The sequence below is a fragment of the Anopheles marshallii genome, chromosome 2 (genome assembly GCF_943734725.1).
Source record: "Anopheles marshallii chromosome 2, idAnoMarsDA_429_01, whole genome shotgun sequence".
NCBI lineage: Eukaryota > Metazoa > Arthropoda > Insecta > Diptera > Culicidae > Anopheles > Anopheles marshallii.
In genome coordinates, this window is record NC_071326.1 from 60,905,650 (window position 1) to 60,932,392 (window position 26,743).

The 26,743-nt window shown below is 39.2% G+C and overlaps 1 pseudogene; it reads left to right on the plus strand.

Annotated features, from left to right (window-relative positions):
- Positions 1 to 6,082: 6,082 nt before the first annotated feature.
- Positions 6,083 to 6,833, plus strand: LOC128718309 (uncharacterized; annotated as a pseudogene).
- Positions 6,834 to 26,743: the final 19,910 nt, after the last annotated feature.

Sequence of the window (26,743 nt, forward strand, 5' to 3'; positions counted from 1 at the left end):
TGTCTCCACAATAGTGAAAGGCATCTAAAATGTTAAAAACGCATTAAATACTCCACAACCCAAAAAAAACTGTTGTGCCATGTCCTATTCTCACCTTATATTTTCTGCGACTATTCGGTCCAACCGGTGCGCTTGTAATGAGTGATATGGCCTGTCGTTAACCGGTACATTCGTGTCAATTCGCTTCGTTGAATCGTTTCTTTCTCAGAATTTTCCCCAATCCATGGTTGTTATCATTGCCGGGGACGCCCGACAAAAAAGAATTAGAAGAAATCTATACATGTCCAGTAATATGAAAAGAACAACTTTTTGCCTTTTTGGTGCGATTGTGTCGATTGCAATTGATTCTTTTTTGTACACATTTTACGACACATCACATCACAGTACTAACAGTAACATTAAATAAGTGATCGCTGCAGCAGGCAGACCAACCGCTGTTCAAAACTCTTAAAATTTATGCTTAGAAAAGCAAAGTGCTCCATCGTAATTTACTCACACTAACTCAACCAACTAACAAAATGCATAACATAATAAAATGTCCGGGAAAAACTGAATAATGAAAATGTAAACGATACAAATACCTGCACAAGACTAGTCAGTAAAAAAGCACGTTTTTTTTTTTGGTTACGCCTACTCGATCGCCACTTGCTTGAAATATAACGCAGATGAAAAACTATATTTTGACATAAGACGTTTGAAGGTTGCTTAACGGTTACTTAAAAGTTCGCGGAACTCCAAGGCTGGTTATCTACTGCAAACGACCTATTTAAAGAACGATCTTTAGCGTTGCCAAATTGGCTGCTTAAGCAAATCTGGCTATTTGGGGAGCAAATCGAAAACCCACATAAGTAGGTCGTTTCAAATGTTCCTCATATTTTTAGCCGCCATAACAGTTTTTTTTTCGTTATTTTGAAATTTGACATTTTGCGCATTATGCATTTGCATTTTTGCATTTTGCAAGCATGGTCCAACCATGGCTTGAATTTATTCCTCATATCTTTTGTTGAATTGGGCCGTGGTGAATTGTTACTTGTGATAGAATATAATGATTAATTAAATATTTGTAGATAGTTAGAAATTTAAATTTAATAACGTGTCATACCATAGTCTGTTTATCTTAACTGTCGAAAAGGAAAATGTCAAAAAATAAACGGTCAACGCGGTCATTCGTGATTGTAAGCTCGTGCGAAGCACACCTTCCGTTAAAATCTTAAGTAATTACATATTGTTTATTGAAAATAAAAACATCGACCAAATTTGTATGTAGTTTTAGGGAGCTTTACCGTAGTTCGGAGCCCTTCGTTTATTCCTCCTTCCTCCTTTGTTGGGTCTTAGCCACTCTTCGGTCCTCCTTGGGGTTGCAGCGAGATGTTCGTCGGTTGACGGGGAAACGATTACTACTTTTCGTTCGGACATGCCACCGCTTTTATACTGTGCTGGCCATGTGTCGAACTTTCCTGTCTCCTTACAATTCGTGTTTTATCCTGTTTGTTTTTTGTTTGTTCGCCTATTCTTTCGTTCCTCTATCCTTTGTTCTAGTCTTGGTGATTCTCCTACAAACAAGGATCTTATTGTTCTTTTTCGCACACGGTAGCTGTCTTGCACCATATGTTATCCAATTAACAATTTTGTTCGTTTTCCCTATTTAACCCTAGACGGCGCTTCTCTGTGTCCTGGCTATTTGCCTTGGACGCCACACAGTCTTTTCACGAGTTACGCGAATGATGCGTGCCAGAGAAATTGGCGTAACTTGAATTTTCACGTAACTCGGATTCCCTTCAAAATATCGTTTATAGTTAAAATTCAGTGATCGATATCTTCTTTCCACGTTACATTAATATGAAGCACATTAGTAATTGATATTTCTACGTTTATTTCAACAATTAAAGTAAATTTTTACCAAAATGAATGTGTTATATATCAAAATGTAACGTATTTTTGAGAAAATTTGAATTTTGACAAATGCAAATTCACATTCCACATACAAAATTACACGAATTGTCAAATTTTTAGGATTAGCGTTTCTAGAATTCACGTAACTCTACAAACAAAATCGCGGAGGTGCTACAAAAAATCTTTAACCATTTGTTAAAATGAAAATCGTTACCTTGTATCCGATTGTAGAGTTGACGGCGAAGAAAGTTTTTATGAAATTTGGTTTTCTGGGTAAATTGTTTGTTGGGTCACTCGAAATGACATAAAATGCCCGTTGGGACAGTTGCGATTTCGAGTTTTCGATTCAAAACGATATTTTTAATTTCAGGTTGTTTGGCAGCCTTGTACAATTGCGAATTGCGAAAAATTGAATGTGTGACTGTGTGTGTAAAAGCGAAGAAGCTGTTTCACCATACAAAATGGCGCGAGTCGAGCATGACAGTGAAAAAGTGAGCTTGCTGTGTGATTTATCAAGGGGGTGTGCGAGACTTGTAGTTTTTCTACACGCAGTGTTTGTGAAATTGTGATGTGATTGTTAGGGGAAATCGTTCGGCGATTAAATAAGGTGGCAATGTATTTCATTATTTTTAAAGATTATGTTATTGCCTTAACACGTTGGTGCCTTAACGACCCTATGGGTCCGGCATTTTGCTTTCCTATGGACCCGCGTCGAGCCCATCGGACCGACAATGCAACTTTGCTAGGGTTTTTCTAAAGACCGATAACATAATGATCATGCAAACACTGTTGGTCCAGTGAATTTTTGTTCAGCACGTTCAATTCCGTGTCAAAAATAGCATTAGCTACCGTGGGGCCGCTGCCAAAGCATACTTGGCTTTTTGTACAGCATATCACCCTTTTCAGGATGATACGGCTAGGCGGTAACAATTCACTTCTCCCAAATTTGGGTGATGCGACGCTGAACGTGTTAAATTTCAATGAAAAAATACCGAAATAATAGATGGCTTTGTGTTGATTTTTGCTTGCTTTTCGGTACTGTTCGTTTATTTGTGGCGTTCTTTTTTTGTAGCATGTCTGAACGTGCATACACCGTCCGTCAGCTGGTTGCAACAAATTGTGGACGAACGAAAAGTAGTGCGTAATCGGCCATGGTGCTCAACGTGTTAGGCCGTCTTTTCTGTGGGATGCGTATGTATTAATGTTATGGTTGAATATCATTCCAGGATATTTCCCCCATGCGTGCATTTTACAGAGTTACGATATTAAATGATACAATATGGAATAAGCGTAAGTAGGATTAATGTTTTACGAGTCGTTTTGGACGTTCTGCAAACTGAAAATAATATAATTCATTGTAGGGTTCGAAGAATGAAGTAAGTAAATTCATGCAGATGGTTCCGGTGATGTGCAGTGAGTACAACAAATCTTGTTTATTAATTCACATGTTATGAATATGTAAGTATACTCCGATTGACACGGTTGATTGGCTTTAATAACTATTCGAATTACGTTTGATGCACGTAGCCGATCGGAGCCCCGCATATGAAAATGTATTTTACAGTGCAGATAAAACCTCTTTTTGGGATAATTAATTTTCGTTTAATTCTTAATTTTAATTCTTTTTCATTAAAAAGAATGATTTACTTGTATTTAATTATCGATAGAACGGTCGTGTTGTAGATCTCACAAGCTATACGAAGTATCAAGTACTTTAACAAGGTAAATTATTGCGGCTTGGGGACACTACAGAACCGGTTCTTCGTTCTTTGTTCAAATGAAACTAATGGACTATATATTGAAATATTGCTGTGCATTATTGTGTTAGATGTATAATACGCGGATGGCTTCAAATTACAATTAATAGTCGTGCTTCAAGTAAAAACATTTAAGTGTATATGTTGCGTTTCCTAGCAGAATTATTTGGGTTATTAAATTTATCTTGAAATTCTTTGCGGGGCACAGTTTTGTTCCAAGGAGTTCAACAGCGTACTTCTGCTACTATGTGTATAGTTGAAAAATTTCTTCGATATCGTTTGTGTGCAGACTGAGTTCTAAGTAAAAAAAGACCAAAGTGAAGGCTTAACATTGTTAAACGTGTCGATAGGTATTTATTTGCACATACTGCGAAAAAATTTGCATACATTTTTCATGGTTGCATGTTTTCGTTGAAGGACATGGAAATGGAAATAGAAGAACTAGTTCCAACCATTGAACAGGGAGCAGCCACGTTAATGCTACTATTACTAGAAGAGGAAGAGGAAGAGGAAGAGGAACAATCCCGGGAGGAGGACACCGGTTCGTGCTGTACAACTGATTTGTTTTTAGAGAGGGAAGATGTGTGGAGCCAGTTGTTCCAGACAATCGATGGGGAAGGCCCGAACAACCGGTACAACGGCTTCCTTAGGCTCAACCGTGAGGAGCTTTGTATCTCCGATCGTGCAGGAAGTTTGTGAACACATTATACACGACCTAAAGGAATATGTGAAGGTATTTTAAACGTTCCTTATAACATGGTCTGTCGTATGGCAAGATCGTGAATCGAATACTTTTCGATTGGTCCTACAATATACAAGTCTGTTTGATAAGCTACGAGGATTATCAAAATCAAGGAACCAGTCTAAAGAGCAATGGCAGGCCAAAACACATCCCTCCACTTAAGGGTTACTGTCAAAGGTCCAAGGCCTCTAGTACTTTTGCAGGACCTCATGCAACCCAGTTTAGTTCACGTACTATCCGGTTTTGCCTTACGCCTCCGTGTGCCCAAGTGATGGAGACTAGCCCTTATGCCCAAACTTGGATATACACATATTTGCCCGCTAGCCACTATTTGCTCGAGATCCCCCGTCCCCATTAAACCCTTTTGAAGTACCACTTTAAACAATCAAGCGGCATGCTCCGCCACTGATTTCAAGCTTGGATACGTTGGATATATATTTGGATCGAGCTTGTTGCGAGTTCAAAACATGTAGCCTATCAAAAACCAACAAACTACAACTGAATATGTTCCATATTATCACATGCATTTTTTTTATCAATAATTACAAACTACTGATTACAATTGTATCGCGTAGTACACACGTCCGACACTTATCGTCGTCGTTGGAGATAGAACATGTTCTTCATTCCGATTCTGCAATGCATCACTATAAGATCGGTAATCTTCACTACGACCACTACTACTCTACGACCGTGACAGGTGCTCAACCGTAACAAATGCATTGATGTTTTCACTGTTTGTGAAAGGCTAAGCGAATATTCTTTTTTTGATTATTTGGTGGCTCTGAGAAGAGCCGATGGGGTGCAAAAATGGGTCTTCGCTTTGGTGTTTTGTTCATGTTGTGAACAAGAGTGGATATGATGGACGATAAACCGGATAAAACAAAAAAAAAACTGAAAAATTACAAACAATCGTGGTCCCCGGGTCCTGATCGATCCTCACAGTATTTTCCGATTTTCTTGATGCAGCTTTGCTGTCAAAGTGCGAATGAGGTATCCACAAAACTGCGGGTCGTTTCGCTCGAAAGGAGCAATCTGCGCTTCCATAAATTTCGCATAAGTTCCGATCTGGGTCAGGGGTCGAAGAGTAGAGACGGTGTCTGCCAAACGCTTGAATGTTTCCCAACACTCATTGTTCGATAGCTCGCTTGCTTCTTTCGGATCGTTGTTTGTGACATTTCCGTCGGGGGTTTACGTTAAGACTGAAATTAGTTGTATTCACATCTACAATATTACTTACACTAAGCCCTATTCTATACCTAGACTACAATAACATATGTACACGATATTACGGGATTATAATTGCATACTCATAGGCGCAACACTTATCAATCCGTTTCAAACGGCAGTCGCTGTCGCATCGCTTCCGCTTCCTCGGGTTGGACGTTCGTCCCGGAAACATAGCGGCGGTGGAAGGAGTGGAAGTGGTAGGAGTAGAAATGGAAGGAGTGGAAGTAGAAAGAGTTAAAGTGGAAGGGCGTGGTTCTTCCAGATTGGCCTAAAATGACAGAGAAAATTATGCATTAAATAAAAACATTTATTTATTTAGGTTTCTTTTTAACTGCCGTCAAGCCAAGCAGAATGGCTTAAGATATCCAAGGCTTTCGAGGTACAATGGAATTTCCCACATGCAATTGGTGCCATCGATATCAAACATGTATGCATCAAGACACCAGAGAATTGAGGGAGCATGTATTGCAACATCAAAAAAACATTCAGCATTGTCCTCCTAGGAATAGTGGGCGCAAATTACAACTTAATTTTCGCAGAGGTTGGTTGTCAAGGGAGAATTTCAGATGGTGGCGTATTTTCACGCGAACGGGGGAGCTAAATATTCCCACTCCGGAAATTTTGCAAGTTGAAATTCCTTATTACCTTTTAGGTGATCAGGTGTTTGCCATGAAAGAGTACTGTATTCGTCCATTTGCAGGAATGCTCGCTGCTGATTCTATGGAGCGTGGTTTCAACTACCGGCATGCAAGAGCGCGCCGCACTGTAGAGAACGCTTTTGGATTTTAGCAAAAGTGTTCAGAGTCTTAGCTAAACCCATAGATCTGGAACCATCTATTGCAGAAAAAGTCGTTCTTGCAGCTGTAACGTTACACAATTTTCGTCGACGCCACACACTGTCCAACTATTCGAACGAATTACTTCCAACTAAAAATCAAGAATCATCGCTTATTTCAGAAGAATTAAACGATATACCACCACCAGCTACAATGATACCTTTATTGGGTATTCCGATTAGACCGACACGAACAGTGCAAAACATTTGGACGCACCTAGTACAACACTTCAAATTTAATGATCCATTGTCCTATCTTTACCGCAACCCCAGAGAACTACTACTTAATAAACTACTTATAACTTACACTATTGATAGTTGGTCGCGGGGCGATCGTATCGCGTACAAACGACATGTGTTCGTACGCGAACCATGAATGCTCCAACAGCTCCGTAGTACCTGGATACAATCAAATGGTATTCATTATGAAATAAATATAAATAGAATGTTTCGTAATATATCGATCCAGTCACCTGGCTTCCAGCAATTTCCTTGCGTGTCCGGCGGTACGTGTCCATAAGGCCCTTCCACTTCTTCGGGACGTCCTCAAAAGATCGACCCATTGTTCCATGCCTGGGATTTGATCTCCAGGTTTTTATACTGGCGATCAGTATCCTTCCACAGGCATGGAAAAGTATGCACCAGCTCTATGAGGCGAAACAATTTTTTTGATTGAAAACATATTGTTGTGAATGCGAGCACAACGCGTTGTTTACGTATTGAGTTAGCAGTGTTACCCTACAACAGTTGCGCTGTTGTAGGGTTCTAAGATTAGGAGGATGGTGGGACAGTGCCCACCATCATTATAACCACGGTTGCGATGGCGACGAAGCAGGAAAAAAAGGCATAAATAGGGCCGAAGGACGCGCCTTCGACCTCTTTGACCGCAAACCATCGGGAAATGCACTAATTTTGTGATTTTTTTTATAATATAACACTTTAAATCTACATTATTGTTTCCCTTTGGTGCTAAAACCATCCGCAACAACATATAAAACAAGGATAAGTTTAAAATTTAATATTTTGTTGCTTACCAATCATGCCGCAGTTCCACTGTGGGCTCAAATACATGTGGAATTTCTGGTTGTATTTTGATTTTTTTAAAATTAATATTATTAATTATATTAAAAGGTTTCGTAGGAAACATTTTATTCGCTGCAATATTATAAAAATTATATCACTCAGGTGGCTGTTCCAACTCCTAGCCAATATTTCTTGGGACTATTCTTTGCTTCACTAAAAACAAATCTACAAAAATATTGTTAACTAGAGCAATTCCAATGTTTCCGTTTTCCCTCCATGTCGTAGTATTTTTCTAATGCCGAACCAATCAAATCTATACAAAAATCATAACAATGTTCGGTTTCAAAACGGCGAAAATTGAAATCCGTGAATTATTTTCTCATAGAACATGTATCACCTCGTTAACCCGACTGGTATAACCTGTGCGGTCGCTGAGCTGTCAGCTGCGTCGCTGGCTCGCTGGAGATAGTTGTGCAAAATCGATCAAGAGCGGGAAAAAAGTCAGCCTCAGCAGCTATTTGTGCTGGTGCCAAATGATGCTAACGATTCAGGGTCTATCTGTTTCAATGCCAGTTCTGTTTGAATCGATTCAGGAAAAAGATCAGACGTAGCCTAGTAAAATTATAAACCCTGTAAGCATGTCGTTGTAATTACAAATCAGGTAGTAATCAGTGATGCGCGTTCCGTTCCGAACCTGGCAGCGCTGATTTGGTGCGATGTATGCTACGATACGATGTCAAGTATCGCTGGATGAGTGCGTGGAATACCGACTGGGTACGGGTCTCTAAATGCTCCAGGAAAATGTCTACGGGTTTCCGACAAATATCGCCAACCAAACACTCCCTGGAGTAGACCTTGTTGATCCGGACGATGTATTTGGGGCGGACGACCTTCGTCTCGTCACCTCGCCGGTTATCAAAATCGCCGGGGATTCTGTACCGCATCGGTTCAAGCCAGTCTTCATCATTATGCGGCTCACGGGTGACTTTGCCGCTCAAGTTCCCAAGCTGGTCTTGGCATCGAAGAATATGGACCCCATGCGGATGCTGCAAGTAGTCGCGCATGCTTTACGGCCGCACAGTCACTTGAACCGGTCGCCGGCGGTCACCTTCTTCAGGTTCATTATGCTATTACACTTCGGGCGCGTCTGCTCGAGCTTCAGCAGCACCTTGCTAGATCTCTCGCATTTTATAATAAAATAGCGCTTTTAGGTCTCCACTGTTTTATTTTGTATCGCGGTAAATCACGAAAAAGCATTTTAAACACGGAAAATATGGCTAACAAAACTCCTCTCACGGAACCACTCATGCGCGCACTGTCAATGGTTTTGCAAAAATGCAATTTTGACGCTTTTTCCGATTTACCGGAATGAATTTTACCAATATAACTATTTGAGCCTTATGGATTTCGTAAACATGCTCGAATGCGTAACACATCCATCAATCTGCTTTCGCAAATAGATGATGCTGTTGAGATGTTTGAGATGTTGTATTACGCATCCGTATTCACCGGCCCTTCTATTTAAGTTCAACTTATCCTTTCCTTTGAGATCACTCCGTGCTGAAAATATCGTGTTGGATAATATCGTACTTTCTTTGGCTTCCCTAATACGTTTCTCCTTATTTGTTATGAATGTTATGACGTTTGTGATCGATTCGCACCAAATATGCTGCGTTAACCGTTTTCGAATTGTGCCCGCGCTCTGTGAGCTACTATTAGTTAACTGTAATTTATTTGTTGCAGCGATTTTTAACCGAAGACCTGGAACATTTTCGAAAAAACTTGGTTTATCTCGTTTTGAAATCTAGATCGCTACAATCTCACGTGTTAGATTGTGGCATCTATCGTCCCTAAAGTTATGCTCTTGTCGATGCTCCTTATTTAATAACTTTTTATTCGCGCGTGCTGCTAGTTCGCCCGAATCCCTGACAGCCGAGTGCAGGCATTGGTCTAATTTGGTGTCAGGCATAATGTAGCTGGTGAAATGGCTGGAATTTGATAGCTTTGGCTACATGTTACCTAGACAATAGAATTGAATTTTTCTCCTGTCATATTATCAGCAACATTTCACTATTCTACGTGGTATAACAAATAACGTTTGAAAATTCGAAAGTTCGAGTTCGAAAATGTGTGCTGCATCATTTAACCGTGCCGTTGGATTTGAATTGAATTGAAATTGAAGCGGTAAATAGAATCTTGTTTTGCGATTGCAGCTAATTTTGGAAAACCTATTGCTGTAAATAGCATTTTTATCCTGGAATTGAAAGGCGAGAAATCACCTCAGTTTCGGCGATCACCTCTTCATCCGACGAAAATTTCTGTCCCGCGAACATCCTTTTGAGAACTGAGAAAAGGAAATAGTCGCTGGGAGCCAGATCTGTGGAATACGGAGTGTGGGATAGAAATTTGTAGCCTAATTTTAATGATTTTGAGACTACGATTTTACTTCGCTATAAACCTAATGATTTTTTTTCATTGTTTTCACTGATTTATTATGGCACGGTGCGTTGTCTTGATGAAAAAAATATATTTTTTTTCTTTAAATGTGGTCGTTTTTGGCGATTTGGTCCTTAAAACGCTCCAATTACTTGATATAATAGTAGTCGCTGTTAATGGACTTTCCTACCTTTAGATATTCGATGACGATTGTTTCTTGCGAATCCCAAAAAACTGACGCCATAATTTTTTCAGCTGATTCTTGCGTTTTTCTCCGCTTTTTTTCCCCGGACTTTGTAGTGCATCGGTGAACCCAAGTCTCATCCATGGTAACATATCGACGCAAATACTCGCGAATGATATGTCTAACACGTTCCTTAGATATGCTTAGGGTGTCAACTTATCTCGATCAACGTCACATAATGGTTGCTTTTAATAATTTGTGAATTTTTTAATGTTTTGTTCTGTAACCACCTCTTTTGGGCGTCCACTGCATTCACCGTCCTCAGTGCTCATTTCACCACGTTTAAATTGATTGATGCGGGACGGCCCGGTGGCATGATGGTCCAACGGCATCACCGGTCTTCACACGAACGCGCCGGACTAAAATCCCACCCGGACCAATCCTCTGTGCGCAGGACAGACTATCCGGCTACGGGTATATAAAGTCACTAAAGCCAAAAAAGCCAGAAATTGCAGGCCAAGACCTCTTGTTGTTGTGCCGATAAAGAAGAAGAATGTAACGCGCAAAAGACCTAAATACAGTTGCTTTCCAAAACTTTTTAGTTAGAAAAGAATGGAATGGTCGGTGTATTTCAGCAGGAAGTTAGTGTGAAATATTCACGAAACTGGTGTGATCCTGAGTGTTGCCGGAAAAAAACGCTTCTATGCTTCCCGCCGTTCGGTTTGCTATGGTTTATACATTTGTCTGGTTCATTTACAGAAATTCATTACAATTATAAGAGATCATTCACATATTCATTTGATTGCTTTAGTTTAGATGTCAAGGTGTTTAGTGTATATCTAATGGTTTATAATTCAATGTGAGCGATTTTCTTTATTAACCCTTATTCACACATTATTTAATTTCTAATTTTTACATTTTGGTATTAATCAAAAAGTTTGGAAAAAAGTCAAAAAGATCAAAAGAGGCCATTTTATGATCATCTAACCTTACCAAAAACTCACGAGTGCCGCCCAAATCACTCAGTTGACACCGATCAGTAACTGGACAACTTTTTATTATATCCAAACCAATTACCTATTCTAATGGTAAACGTTTTGATTTATGATGTTCTCTGTCGTCTCTTGCGCGAGTTAATATATTTCGGATTGAAAGAAGTAGAGGTTCGCACGTAGAGTTCAAATTTGTTACTGACTTCTGATTTATTATTCTATCCTAACCTAGCCTAATTCTAATCTAAACTTATGTATGTATGGGTGATAGTTAGGTAATTAGAAATATGTGTGTGATGCGGACTCCCACATATGATGGTTACCTCGCGAAAACTGGCATCCGTGCGCGGTGGTGCTAGAGCATAATCAAAAACTACCTTGCGCAATGACTCCACACGTTCTCCAACGATAGTGCACTTCGTGAATCCGTGTTTGCCCTGATATTCTTACACCGATGTTATCAAAGCCCGCGCTGGCGAATCGGTGAAAAAAGCCATCACGCAAACAAGAATTGTTCTATCACCAAACTGCTTCCCTGTTGATGCAATGCATTGAAATCGTTCACTAATGGCCTAAGAAATTGATCCACATTTTATTTTATTTTTACAAAGTTTATATTCTAACTATATTACTAAAAGAAAATCATTTGTTTCAAATGGTTTTTGCTTATATTGGCTTATGATAAGTGCTGATATAATAGCAGTTCTGTACCTTTTCTTCACATTATCCAATGCAGTTTTGATTAGCTGCTCAAACGGCGGTAACGGCATTTGTTTATCACGTATTATATCGCAAAATAAATTCCAAATGTGACATACAGCTTTACAGTCTTCAAACTTATGGTCTACATTTTCGATTGTCTTACATTCAAGACAGTTCGCAAGTGAACTCATTCCAAATTTATATTTTAGTTCTTGTGTTGATATCTTTTGGTTAACCAACATGTAATATTGACTTCTTTGTTTGGAATTATGAGCGTTGCAGTTAATATTTTTCCAAATCTTTTTCCATTTATAACAGTAATACTTTGTTTGCACGTGTGGTAATGGACATGATTCATGAACTTTTTTGTGTATTAATTTAGCAGAAGAATGTTCAACAGTACTTTTGTTGAGATAGGCAATTTCAATTTTTAATGTTTTTAAGCAAGGGTAGAACGATGGAATATCGGAAATATTGGGTGGATTATCATGCTTGATAAAGCTACTGGTGTACGGCATTACATGTTTTTCTTTAAGGAACCGATTTATAAGTAAAGATTTAATTTATAAGTAAAGATTTATAAGTAAATTTTAATTCAGGCACAAGAGGGTTCAATCCTCCTTTAGTTTTCGGTAACGCCAGTTGAAGCATTTTACGGGAAATCCTCCGCAATTTCATACAAATAATCCCAATTGAAATGTTATACGACCTAAAAAATACTCATTGATTGACAATATTGAACCTACGTACCATAATTTTGATGTGAGATATGTGTTTGCTAGTATGATTTTTTGATTGAGTTCTCTCTCCTAACCTAGCCCAATTCTAATCTAAACTTATGTATGTATGGGTGATAGTTAGGTGATTAGAAATATGTGTGTGATGTGGACTTTCACATATGATGGTTACCTCGCGAAAACTGGTATCCGTGCGCGGTGGTGCTAGAGCATAATCAAAAACTACCTTGCGCAATGACTCCACAAGTTCTCCAACGATAGTGCACTTCGTGAATCCGTGTTTGCCCTGATATTCTTACACCGATGTTATCAAAGCCCGTCGGTGAAAAAAGCCTTCACGCAATTGTTCTATCATCATCTATCAGGAATTGTTCTATTACCAAACTGCTTCCCTGTTGATGCAATGCGTTGAAATCGTTCACTAATGGCCGAAGAAATTGATCCACATTAGTAGGTGTACCTGCAAACATTACTGGGCAATTGGGTATTTCATCTATTTTAAAAAGAATATGCCAAAATTCAGTAGGGCGGCTCCTGGAGAGAGAAAAACCATCAGCAGAAATTTGGAAGCTGAATGTAGTTGCTTTCGGAATGATATCCTTAAACAAATTTCGAAGGACAACTTCAATCCCCGGATGCCATAATCGTTTCCTTGTTAAGCTGCGGGGCCACGAGCGTTGAGACTGCGTCTCAAACCTCCTCAGTCACTCATTTACCTCAAAAAGTCACTCAAAACCAAAGTCTCCGTTGCCTCTTGAGGATTCCCTCAATTTCAGCACAGTGGTGACCTTACTGGATTCGATGTTGACAACACACAGTGTGTGACGAGTAAAATGTTTTTCATGTATTTTTATTTCTTGTTTCTACTGTATTTTTGTTTCAATTTTATGGAAAATATGGCCAAAAAAATTGTGGTTTGTTGATTAAAAACTAAATCATTATTTTCTTGATAACGAGAGCTTAATCGATCAATCATATTGCAGTTGAAAAGTATCAATTAAATTATAAAACATGTTCACAACTTTTGTCACACAGTGTTCCAAAAGGTACGTTGCGGATACATAAAAACATCGTACCGTACGCCAAAACCTTGTGCTTGCACAATCATAATTACACATAAAAAACTTTCAGAATGCAGTTACATTCATAATAGTACGCAAAAAATGTACTTGTATAAAAAAATAAACCATTATTCGTTCGCCATACCATCGGCAGATACAACAGGTTTTGTTTACATTTTAAGCTGCTAACTGGTCGGATCTGTCAAAAAAGTCTCAAAAATTTTTGAGACTTTTGTAGATGAGCCAGGTTTCCCTCAAAACTCAATTCACTCAATGTTTATATGTGTGTGTGATGCGTGATGCGAGGTAACATAGTTTTGAGGGAATCCTCATCGCTCGTGGCCTCGTGGCTTTAAATTTTGAATTTCGTTGTCAACTTTTGGAATCTTAAGCTACGTACGTGCATCCTTGGGAAACTTAGGGTGACCCAACATTCTTAATATTGCCAGCAGCAAATTAAGAAAGTTACGACAAAAATGCCAAATTATTCGGATCATTCAATTCATCTGTAAAGAAAAGAAACATCAAATCATAAAATTAATCAATTGAAATTTAACAATAGTAGTTCAAATAAAGACTATACGATTGCCACAAACCTCTTAACGGATCATATAGATTTAAATGAGAAATTAATTAAACGCAAATTCATAGCACCTAGAGTCGAGTCCCAGATATAACATATAATCACGGAACGCCGTAAACACGCCGCGAGCGAACCGCTAGTTTCAAATGTTAATTTTACATTGTTCAAGTTTTTTTTATCGTTTGTCAACCACTTAGCCATCCAATGTTTTCTTGGATATCTAAACATTACGCCTATTAGCTGCTATATGTGTTGACTGGCCCTAATCTGCTTTAAGTATATTTAAAATCTCCTCAAAACTATTCTTATTGTGCCGTTTAAATTGATACTCCATTAAATAATGCTCCATGCTACCTTTGTTTTGTTGGCCATACTCCTAAGAAAATCTTTAACATGCTTCCAGACATTCTCTATATTCTCTGTGTATACTTCATGATTCCATGAATCTACAAAATTTCAGAAGGTTTTACTCTAAGATGCCTATACCCTATGCTACGTACGCTGTCCAACAATCTGTCATCAATATAATATTTATATCTACATTGTTCAAAATTAAACTGTGCAGCGTTGGTCTATCTCTTGTCCCTACAATTTTTAAAAATATCCTTTGTTTCCTTTGTTTTTATAATATAAAAATATTCTTTGTTTCCCTAGAAATGCCTCCAACTAGACAAACTGTTCACTATTCGAAATACATCCCATTATTATTTCGCTTAGCTACTACCGATCCACCAATTTCCACCGTTAATCTTTATCCTCCTATTGGTCTTCTGTTTGGCTCGACGTAACTAGCACATTTTTCGCTAATTAAACTAAATTACTTATATACTGTATTAATATTTATTGCAAATTCCACAACTATCGTTTCTTTGCTAAGATTTCTAAATCTTCCCAATATCAATAGCAAACTTTTCCCTAATGTGATTTTCGACCCACTAATCGTTGGTTTGTTGGTGTGAAAAATGTCTTTTTACGAATGGGTCACCTTAAGCAATGGTCAATGCAATAGTTGCCCACTTTACATTCGAAAATGCCTTAGGCGTTTTAGAACAAAAAAATTGTTCTAAAAACTAATACATAACTATATAGTTAAAAATTAACTGCAAAAATATTTACTGCATTTCGAAGATCAAAAATCAAAGGTAGCATCCGTGATAAGCCATACATCAGAATATCAATGTGAACATACATGATAATTTATGTTTTCAAAAAGGATAGGCAATGTCAAATTGCTATTAATACCGTATGCGTGATAATGTTTGCTCTTTATTATCTCCAGATACGGGTCAACGCTTGTCTGCTGTTCTGGGGTGGCGTTTAGAACAGGCCTTGGCCTTCATATTTCATATTCATATTGAGTAATCCAGCGGATTAAGATCGAAGCTGGATGGCGGCCATATTTCCTTCGTCCAGAACGGAAGATGTTTCTGCAACCACTTCTGAGTGCGGTTCGAGGTGTGGCACGGTTCTTCATCTTGTTGAAACACAACGTTTGGCTTCAGGCCGTACTGTTCTTTGATCCACGAAAGAACGTACTTACTTAAAATTCCAATGTAGACCGACCAACCTGCGTGTTGACCTTGTCGCTTGGTCAGATACACATTCTTGTGCTTGTCGGCCACGTCTTTTACCGGAAGAGAACTATTATATCGGTCGGTTCTGGAATATGATATCGAATCGACGGAAAACATACTCTTGTCGGTTTACAGGGCTATAGGATTTTTTCGCTTCAGGAAGTTTAAGATATTCTTGCATCGTTCGACTCGCAGTTTCCGGATGCGGTTGGTGATCATGTGAGTTTTCTTCCGTGCCCTCGACTTCGTCCCGCAATCTTCCTTTGCGATCTTCCGTGCCGTAAAGTCTCTGATCCCGTGTTCTATCGCCATTTTGCTTGTTGAACGCACTGGATTTGCCCGAATTTTCCTTTTGATAGCACCGATAATTCCCGGAACCCGAGCTGACCTCAGGCGACGTGTGGCCACCTTCGAAAATTCGAATAGTTGTCCTATCTTTTCTCAGTCTAAAACCTTTTTGACGGTCCACCGGGACACTCCCACGGCGATTAAAATATCTTTTTGTGACATTTGCGTGCGGGACAAATCACGAATACGCTGCCATTTTGTCTTGGTAAAACTGTCAAACTTAGTTGATTAGTTTAAAACTACGGTATAAACTACAGGTTACGTGCTAAATAAAACCTAGGTATTTAATGCACTGGTGAAACGGGAACTGAAGAGGATTCTCCTGGCGATTTTTCCGGCTTGGGCAGAATGGCCAATCGCTGTCTTTTTCACGCAGGCCACTTACCAGTGGCCTCTATCAAGGTAGTCTTGATAGACCTCCCGAAATACTCCTAATGGAGTTCGAAGCACTGCATCGGGGATCCGTCTAAACCCGGAGCTTTTTTGGTATCCAGTTTCGCTGCGATGGCCTAAAGCTCCTCGTTGGCGATAGGCCGAACTGGTTGCTCAGTGGTGGTAAAGTTGTTCCAATTCAAAGGCGATTTAAAGGGAGGGTGTTGCGGGAACAAATCGTCCACGATCCGCTGCAGCGCTGCTGGATCTGTTTCCGGTGGGGCCCGACTGTTCTGTAAGCGGGCTTGAAGGATCTTGTACAGATCGCCAAAATCGTGATCCTTAGCAAGCTCAATCAGGTTCTCCATCACCTGGACCTTTTTTGACGAATGACGAAGACAGTGGCATGGTTTCCGGCGAACGATAGCTGGCGAGCTATCGTTCGTGATAAACTTACATCCCAGTTTACATACTATATAGCATACTCTAATGTTTGTATTCCACAATTTTAGGCGAACGTCAATGCGACGGTTGCAAATCATTTAATGTGTTATATGATGTGCAAAAATTGTTTTCTTATATAGGAGTCGGTAGTGTGTTATAATGAATCAAATTGTTTGGGTATTTAATATTTTTCTAATAAAGTTATAAATATATTAAATCCTCTTAGCTGTCAACGCATATCATAGTGATGTACCTAACTAGGAACAATAACAAAACAAACCAATCGATCGATCGATCGATCGGTACTCTCCAGTTACTCTTGGAGTAACTGGAGAGCTCCATACAAACCTGTATCGATCGATCGTGGTACACTGTAAAAAACAAACATTAAAACAATACAAACTGTTCTGGGTAGAACAGTTTTCATGTCAGTTTTTTACTTTTACACCAACCTGACAAAATTCACTCAAAAGTAACTCAAATTTCACTCTGAAATCGATCTGCAATCGATCTTACAGGCGTCGTGTGTAGAGCGAAACTTCGGCTCCGAACCGAACGGAAAACCCGAACGCATGCATGTGTGAGTGCTGTTTGCGCGCTTTTTGTCTTTACTAATACATATGCATACACACCTCAATATGTTTGCATCAATACATATAAATTTATACCTACCCAAATTTGATCGTAAGCTAAGGCTGATTTCTTTCGCAAAAAAAAAGAAAAAAAGTCAAACAATGCGATCTATTGTTCTCCGAAATATTCGTTTGCTAGAAGAATATATTCATAATAATTAGTACAAAGTGAGAGCTAGACATGGAAGGATCGCCACCGCTATTTGATTAAACTCAAAATTCTATCATGTGGGACGAATTTCAAAATAGCGTTCAACATTTTCCGCCAGTGGACACGGTTACCAGCGCTGAACACAGCAGAAACACGATTTCCGCTTTAAGTGGAACAATCGCATCAAACGAGACGACACTTACCGCTTCCAGCATAGCGACACTTACCGCTTCCAGCATAGCGACGCTTACCACTTCAAATGGCACTGGCACTGAACAATCATCTCACTATTTCGATTCCGTGATCCATGACGCAAGTTGCACCGCGGATGCAACAAAGTTTCCAAAGTATCTTCCACCGCCTCTGGTGTGTTTCAATGGCCGTCCCTTTGTGTCGCCACAGCAGCCGTCAACAATAGTCTCAGCAGCTTCCGAAAACCACGACCCAAGTTGTACCGTGGATGCAGAGAGTGTGTCTTCAATGCATCTTCCACCGCCCCTGGTGTGTTTCAATGGCCGTTCCTTTGCGTCGCCACAGCAGCCGTCAACAATAGTTTCTGCAGCTTCCGAAAACCACGACCCAAGTTTAGAGGAGAAGTTTAAACATTATAAATAAATATACTTTCCATGGAATATAAATAAACGTTATTTCATCGTTAATTGAATTATTGAAAATGAAAGTTATTGAAAATTTTAAGAAATTTTAGTATACCTACTATTAGCTTGAGTTAAAATTGTACTTGGCAATACACAATATTTCGTTTTCGCTGTGTGTTAATAAGAAAAACAGTTACGAAAAGAAACATACGAAAATCAATCACCAATTTCCCCCTCTCATTTTAGCTATGCAAAAAATGCATGTTACCATTCGGTACGTCGTGGAAGTAATGAGTAGGAGTTAGAGAGGAGAGTTTTTGTTAGCCTTCAGGGGGGTTTTCAAATGTAACATTGAAATCAGTTACTTTTATATGGTAAATGAGCCCCCTTGTAGCGTCGGATCCACCCTCTTACCGAACATGTTAGTACTATTAGTATTTTTAGTGTTGTTAATATTCATGCGATGCTGTGAGTACTATTCATCCATCGACCAAACCATTTCAAAGTCATCGGCCAAGAATACAAATGCGCACGTCTAGGAGAAGGCCTGGACAGATCACGGTGTCCCGCAAGCTTGAACATAAAATTCCCGATGATCCAAAATAAAAGCCCCAAAATATTATCTACCTATCTACCTATTTATCTATCTGTCAATCTATCTATCTACCTATCTATCGAGCTAACTATCGGTCTAACTATTTATCCATCGATCCATCGATCAAACTACCTAACTATCTATCTATCTATTTACCTATTTATCTACCTATTCATCGATCTAACTATCGGTCTAACTATCTATCCATCGATCAAACTATCTAACTATCTATCTACCTATCTATTCATTTATCTCTCTAGCGATCCTTCTAACAATCTTTATATTTATGTTATATCTAACACCTATGCTACCTAACCTTCACACACTTTTACAACCTAATCAACATAAAAAAATGGTTAAATATGTTAATTTAGAGAGGACATGGGATAAAATTCATGTTTAATGGGATTGGATCATCGAGGTGCCATCCATGCGGTTAAAAGGGTCGGCTACGAACTGGGCACCATTGTACCGGAATCGCGACGAAAGTGTCTGTAAATAAAACCACAGAAATCAATTAGAATTTTTTTAACATTCAATGGAAGTATCATAACTTACCACTTATTACCTCCCGTGGAAAATAAGGCTGTTCACGCGGCCACAGAAGGTTCCTATACTATATAACTATAGAAAATTTTAGCGTGAACAACCTATCGGAAAAGTTGTTAGTAATTTGTTAGTGTTTTAGTTGAAATATTATGGATGAATTAATAGGTAGGAATGGAGGAATTAGTTGAAAACGTTAGTAAGTTAATAGAAGGGTGATTAGTCAAAAATAAAAGTATGAAGAAGAGGAAAGAAGGCTATAGTATTAGGAGCAGGACGTGGATGAGGTTGTTTGGGATGAGGGATAAGGCATTGGGTAGATATCCGGACTGCAACCAGCTTGCACCTGAGTTCCATCCATGATACTTCCAGCATTCGTTACTTAGCATTCTCTTGCAGTTCATAAATGTGCAAATCAGCAGACGACAAAGCAGGAGAAGCATTGTCGTCCACTGATACGTTGAAATGCTCTGCCACTGACAAAAACCGGACTCCAACTACGGAGATGGGAAGCGCAGAAGATTTCTTTGCTGCCAAAAACTGAACAATGCCGTTGTCTTTGGTAAAAAACCATTGATCATTAAAAGTTGACATTAAGGCAAAATCGGCGGTCACGTGTACACCGGCACCATTTGCCTTTAATCTAGGAGATTGTGGAGTGTAGCGTACTTTCTTCCGATGTCATCTCAGACTGATAGGATGTGGATAGATATATTCCTTTTTTCACTTTTTAAAATTTATTACTTTTAGACTTAAACTGTACACTTGTTTTTTATTTAGTTCTGACTATGGCTGTGACTGCGACTGCAATTTGCGGCTGCGACTTTTAGCTCCGCGCGAGCCTCTTTTTATATGAAAAAAATTACATTTTCCTTATGGACTTATTTGACCCTCTATTTCTGTTATGCAAGAACATAATTAACTATCCCTTTCTAACGAGTGTATTATGCGTACGTGATTTTTCACAGGTGCGTTTTTACATATTTTAATGTGATAACAAGTCTTATTGTCCTGCTGCGCAATTGGATGAACTCTCTCTAATTTACATCATTTGCATAATCAAGTGTGCTATGTAGATTGTTATGTGTTATTTATCAAAGGTGTCAAGCCTACATGTTACAGTATTAACGATAGTATTCCAGCCAGATCCAGCTGCAGAACTATATGTTGCAAACAAAGATTTAAGATCCTTTTACATAATTTCTGAAAACCAAAATTACATAAATAACATTAAAAATAGCTAAAGACAATAAAAAATAAAAGCTTTAAGCTTACCCACTCCTACATCAGGCCATACAGTGGTCGAAGCTGCGTAATGTTTAAGTCATCGACGCTACTTGCAACTTCGTTTAACTACCGAGTTCGTTTTTTTAAAAATTTTCAGTCTGCTTAGAATGCTTGGACATTTTTATATTTATTATGAAATTATTAAGATAATATTTGTCCAAGCAAACGTCTTACTCGGTACAGTTTTCACCTGCGATTGACTATATTATCTTCAATTTTTGCTGAAATACTTAAAATGAAGGGCACTCGACTTAAACTAGCTGCTGCATCTGACTTCGGTCCCGTCGTTCACAACACTACCACTTTGTCATATTATTTTTGGGAACAATTAGAATGTCATTTTTGCAAATGGAGGCAAGTTTGTTCCAAAATAAATGAGATTGAAATCCAAAATGTGGACTATCATAAAGGTTAAACGATATGATAAAGAAACACGTTGGCGATTGCATTCTAACATGGCAAGTCAGAATATATCAGTGTAAAAGCAAATAAATTACCAAGCTTCTTGTCAGCTCTTTAATTTTTAACAATATCTTCCGACGGATTGCTCAAAGTCAATGGACTGATTAAATTTTATTTATAACATCGATGCGAAGGTTACAAAGCATACAAAAAGATTTGAATTATGTTATGCTTGTTATGGTTTTTATTTATGTTATTAAACTTCATTAGTCTGACGTTAGGCTTAACAATGAGTAAGATTTGTTTTGATAGTCATTAACCGTAACATTAAATTATAAACATTAAATTTAATAAAATGTAAATTCAAATAATTAACAGTACTTCATGTAATATTTAATTAAATTCACGATGTGCGAAGTATTTCACGAGAAGTCAGCACATGGGTCAGAGGGGGGGGTATAGCGTATCACGGAAGTAAAGAGAAACGCTGCAAAATTGAGTTCCGTGAGTGGGGTTCTTATATTTTGTACGGCCGGGGACATTTTCCGGAGCAGAAGAGAAAGATGGAAAAAGAACGAGAACCGGGTAGAGGGGGGCACTGCGTCTGAAATTATCGCGCATTAATACACTCAAAAGCACTCAAAATCACTAAAAACCACTCACTAAAGTGTTCATGTCCCTTAAAATAGTGTTATTAGGTGTTTCTTAAGGATCTTCTTAAGGGAGTTCTTAGCCGCGGGGTTGTTTTTCTCTCATTGTCTGTAGGGTAGGGCAACGTTAAGTCACAAAGCGTTCACACGAGTGACTGACAAAGATGGATCTGTGCGTTCCGACATCATTACAGAGTTTACACAGCCAATCGGTCAACGTTAATCCACTAAATGTCGTCATCAATCATCTTTTTGCTACCGTAAAGCCACAATTCGGTAGCGTAAACACAACAACGGCATTGAGAACTTTGAATCGGTCACCGTAAATATGTTATTTGGCCTACCTTATTGAATACCTTATTAATAATTATATTTTTAATGGTTCATATTACAACATTTATTTTTCGATTATTTTTCGGCAAACTTAAGCTTCAGTAACAATCTGAGTTTGTTAAAGTTTTCTGTTAGGATCTGGCAATACATAATAAGTGGCGTGCCCAATTTGTTGAATCGCGCAAGCGAATAAGATAAACGGTGAGATTGATAGTGAAACACAAAACACGATAGACACGGTGAGATTGATAGGGAAACATTAAACTTATTACGGTGTCGCAAAAACTAGATATTTTCGTGCACAATTTAGTGAATGCCAATTTGGCCAGGCAGTTTGCGCACTTGCGGATTGAAGAGAAAATTTACGTAAACAGCCTGGCCAAATTGGCATTCACTAAATTGTGCACGCAATTTCATATCCAGTTTTTGCGATACCGTAATAAGTTTTGTGTTTCATTATCAATCTCACCGTTTATCTTATTCGCTTGCGCAATTCAATAAGTTGGACACGCCACTTCCTATCAACCGCCAGACCCTGTACTACTGTCTGTTACAAGCTCAGATATACTATAGAATTCAAAACGAATGCGAGAATAATAAATTATTCTTATTCGGGATTGATAGATAAATACTCTTTACATGCTGGAGAAAATAAAAAAAAAATTGAGTGAATTGTTTTGCTATTTCTAACTGGTATAAACGGTAGCGAACTCGTCGACCAGCGAGCGTAAACAGTCGTGTTTCAATGTGTTTGTAATGATAGCAATAAAGTGTAGAGTTGGCGTCGTTACACCAAGCTGTGTTTTTTAGGATCATATTCAAATTAAGAAAACCAGGGGTTTTTAATGTTACAAAAGTTATATTTTGTGATTTTAAACTTTAAAAATATAATTTTATCAATTCCAAATAACATCACTACATTTATTTCATAGAAAAACTTCAGGATAGTTCTCTGGTGCCAATGTTATATGCAAGATTCCAAAGAAAAAGAAAAGGCCTAATAAGGTATTTACGGTGACCGATTCACAGTTCTCAATGTCATTGGGATAGATCACGGGATAAGCCAGTTTTTTGTATGCGTTTTGACGTTTCCAGGCTTATCCGCTTACAGCTCTCCATACAAACTGCCAAGCCAGATAAGCCTGGGAATCGATGGTTAGATTGTTTTGCTTATGAAAGTGCTCGACAGCTGCTCGACAAATATCAAAACAAAGCATTTTTCTAGCAGGTTTAAACTAGATTAGGCCATATTTCCCATAGGCTTAGGATGTTAAAAAAGGAAAAAAAATACATAAATACGCATGATTAATAAGTTTTTTTTTTTAATTTCTGGTGTTCTGGTGTTTAACAATAATTATTTTTATAAAAAAATCAGTTAAAAAAAATTTATCAAAAAAGGTAAATTATTATTTCAATTTACTTGCAGTTGTCCAGTTCACAGTTTATACAGTCTAAACATCACTTAAATATTGCTTTGGCTTTGGCACTATTTCTTGGGTCTCGGTTTTTTCGGGGAACGGTACTCGCTGGACTGGTTCGTTGTTTCCGGGTCGTATGAGTAAATCCACGTTCCGTCGCCAGTTATAATCGATTTCAGCTTTCCAGTGTAGTCTGCCAGCATTGTTCTGGTCCAGCTATCTGGTAAGTTCCATCCCAATCCATCACATCCATCAAAACGACTTACACCTATCTCTATGCTGGTCTCAAGCTGAGCCTACTTAGTTGTCAAAGCGCTCAGGATGGTATCAAAAATATTCTGATCACGCCGTTTGAACTTGTATTCCCTGACGTACGAGACCAAACCACCTTTGTTCGTTCCCTTTCTTCTAAGAAATGGATTAAGTTTTCCCCATAAATTTTCTGTCGATTGTGTATGAACTTCCTTATCTCCTGGCACTGCGAAATTCTGTGAATGGTTCACAGTTCTATGCTCATAGCTATAAGCCTCGAGCCCGTTATACGCTCGCCAACAATCGGTCATGGCGATCGAATCAGGCGCAACATTCTCGAGGATTGTGGCATGGAGCGTAGACCTATCTCTTTTTTCCACTATCTCCAAAAAAAATGTCTTTCGTCTCGCGACAAATCTCCCGTCTATCCAAATTTGATTATTCGGTGATGTTCGGCCTCTGTTATACTTACGTTTGGTGAGGACGGACTCGTCGATCTCCACCGTCAAAACAGGTCCCCCGATGATGTTCCTATTCTCCTCTAAATGCAATATACACTTTTCCCTAAGTACTTTAAACCACTGATTTACTGATTTTCTGCTACAACCTGACTCGGCCCTAGTGCTGCTAACGTGCGAGCCGCGGGACCACTCGAAGGTTAAGCGGAGGAGTTGCGCAAGAGACAATTTCGAGTATTGGAACACACTTCCCTCCCGGATAGTGCATTCCGATCCTACACAATTGTCTTTTGCACAAACCCATTTGTACGCATTGCGTCTTTCTATTTCACGCAAAATCATCGAGTGGCATTTCTCTCACCCCTGCTCACCCTTTAATATACCTGCCTCCTGCATCAACCGCACTGCCTGGCGCCCATACTGGGTTGAACCTACTAACTCTGCTATTGTTTCAACCTGGCTTAGAGCGCTCATTTTCCCTGATCTCTTATATTTCCTTTCTTTCTTTATTCCTATAGAAAAACTAGCACTTTTTCAAAAAACAAAAAACACTTGCACGTCGGAAATCACAAAAATGCAACTCGCACCGAACTAGGCACTCGCTGTGATAAGCAGCCGAATACCGTTAGTTGTTTACATTTCGAATTGGCAGTACCTGTCAATCAGTGCGGTTGACCCATTTGAATACGACCTAGTTATATAACGGCTAGTTACAGCAGATACGGTAATTTATGCACAACTGGTAATGCACATTAAATACCATTGTTTACGTTGAGATTTAGTTGAACAGCATAGTGAAAATTATTTTTTTGTTTTTTAATTGGGAAAGAATTTTACTTAAGGTTTAAAACATTTGGTTTTTCATTTTAACGTGGGTTCAAACTATGTGCTTCTAATTACAAAAGGAAAATCCTCAATGTAAAACAGTCTATTGTCTCGCGACAAATCCCCCCGACTATCCAAATTTGATTATTCGGTGATGTTCGGCCTCTGATATACTTACATTTGGTGAGGACGGACTAGTCGATCTCCACCGTCAAACCAGGGGGGGAGGGGAGGGAGGGGGTTCCCTAGGGCCATTGTAAAGCAATGGTGGTTTGATGCAATGGGGTTTCATCTTCGGCTTATCAAAGCAATTGCCTCGGATTTGCACCTGTCGATCAGGATTAACGGCTGACAGCTTCTGATCCTGCTATTGTCGGTGGCATGTAGCAGGCCTTGGTTCTGGCGAATCGTCTTCATTTTCGAGCAAGGGAGCCGCTACGAACAGAAGTTGAATGGATCAGTTTGGTGTACATATGCTCGTAAGTATACCTACCATAGTTTGCTCCAGGTAAAAGCTCATTTGGTGGCTACAAATAATTCTGCTTAGCTTCTGTGTACGGCGCACTAATGTGGTATAACTGATGGTTGTAACATCTGAAACGATAAACAAAAAGCATAACATCCCCCGCCAAAGTTGGTATTCAACAGTTGTCAACTGCTGGCAACTATAATACTCCAACCAGCACCACGTGGAGGTTGGGGTCGGAGTTCTGAAATAGTTTTGAATATTTCAGCATTTGCTAGCCGCCTGGAATGAAAAAAGAATTATTAAATTGTTCACCACAATTAAAACATACTCCATCCATCCATCCCTGTTGGGTGTTACATCCCAATCGGGTGTATTCCGTCCCAAACCATCCCATTCCGTCCCAGCCATCCCATCCATCCCATCCATCCCATCCATCCCATCCATCCCATCCATCCCATCCATCCCATCCATCCCATCCATCCCATCCATCCCATCCATCCCATCCATCCCATCCATCCCATCCATCCCATCCATCCCATCCATCCCATCCATCCCATCCATCCCATCCATCCCATCCATCCCATCCATCCCATCCATCCCATCCATCCCATCCATCCCATCCATCCCATCCATCCCATCCATCCCATCCATCCCATCCATCCCATCCATCCCATCCATCCCATCCATAACCATTTATCCCAATTACCTACACCTGTCCCTATGCTGGTCTTAAGCTGAGCCTACTCAGCTTTCAAGGCGTTCAGAATGGTAGCAAAAATATTCTGATTACGCCGTTTGAACTTGTATTTCATGACGTACGAGACCAACCTACCTTTGTTCGTTCCATTTCTTCTAAGAAATGGATTAAGTTTTCCCCATAAATTTTCTATCAATTGTGTATGAACTTCCCTATCTCCTAGCACTGCAAAATTCTGTGAATGGTTCACAGTTCTATGCTCATAGCTATAAGCCTCGAGCCCGTTATACGCTCGCCAACAATCGGTCATGGCGATCGAATCAGGTGCAACATTCTCGAGGAATGTGGCATGGAGCGTAGACCTATCTCTTTTTTCCACTATCTCCAAAAAAAATGTCTTTTGTCTCGCGACAAATCTCCCGACTATCCAAATTTGATTATTCGGTGATGTTCGGCCTCTGTTATACTTACGTTTGGTGAGGACGGACTCGTCGATCTCCACCGTCAAAACAGGTCCCC